The sequence below is a fragment of the Telopea speciosissima genome, chromosome 10 (genome assembly GCF_018873765.1).
Source record: "Telopea speciosissima isolate NSW1024214 ecotype Mountain lineage chromosome 10, Tspe_v1, whole genome shotgun sequence".
Lineage (NCBI taxonomy): Eukaryota > Viridiplantae > Streptophyta > Magnoliopsida > Proteales > Proteaceae > Telopea > Telopea speciosissima.
This window is the reverse complement of record NC_057925.1, coordinates 24,896,671-24,897,675: the sequence shown is the minus strand read 5'-3', so window position 1 is coordinate 24,897,675 and position 1,005 is coordinate 24,896,671. Positions and strand designations below refer to the sequence as shown.

The 1,005-nt window shown below is 42.6% G+C and overlaps 1 non-coding gene across 1 annotated transcript; it reads right to left on the bottom strand.

Annotated features, from left to right (window-relative positions):
* Positions 1 to 306: 306 nt before the first annotated feature.
* Positions 307 to 413, bottom strand: LOC122644389. The gene has a single exon (XR_006330321.1). It is a non-coding gene; the product is annotated as a small nucleolar RNA R71 (small nucleolar RNA).
* Positions 414 to 1,005: the final 592 nt, after the last annotated feature.

The window sequence follows — 1,005 nt, the reverse complement described above, 5'->3', positions numbered from 1 at the left end:
ATTAGTCTGCCTACTGTTACAGAGAACAATTATGAACTCAAGACCAACTTCATTAGCAGGTTACCCCACTTCTATGGGATGGCAAATGAAGATGCATATCTCTTCCTTACGGAATTTGAGGAGGTCTGTGTTCTAATTAAGATTCAAAATTTAACTGATGATGCAGTTAGGCTTCGATTTATACCCTTTGCCTTGAAGGACCAAGCTAAAAAGTGCCTTTATGGACTGCCGACTAATTCCATTACTACATGGGATCAGTTTACCATTGTCTTCGTAAAGAAATTTTTTCCTCTTCACAAGACCAATAAACTCAAGAGTGACATACTTCAATTCAGGCAGAAACCACATGAGTCCTTCTCTGAATTCATGGAGAGATTCAAGGACCTCCTATTAGAATGCCCTCACCATGGTATTGACTTGTGGCAAATCTGCAAAATTATTTATGAGGGCATAGACTTTCAAACCAAGCAGCTTTTAGAATCTATGTGTCCTGCAGGCTTCACCTCTTTTTCAGATGAGAATGATGCCTGGACATTCTTGACCAACTTGCCTGATAAGACTAGGGAGTGGGAATCCTCCCAAGAGGTTGAAAGGACCACTAAGAATCACATCATTGATGGTGTACCAGCCAAGGAAGCCAAACTGGACAGCCTCATCAAAAGGTTAGAGTCCATTATCCTTAAAGAGCCTATGCCAGTTAACCAAGTCAACCATGTGTCAATGTGCAGTTGGTGCCACAACCCTGGACATCTTTTGGAGGAATGCCCCAATACCTTTGTGGGTAATTCCAACATTGAAAATGTAAGTGCCCTTTACCAAAACAATCCATTTAGCAACACTTATAACCCAGGATGGAAAAATCACCCTAATTTCTCTTGAAATCAAGGGGACCAAGCAGGCCCATCCAACTTTCACAATCAAGGCCAGCTTGGCCTCCAAAGGCCCAACTTTGCACCACAGAGCCAAGGTATGTCTTCTCACCCCTTCCCCCCTCGTCCTCATTTA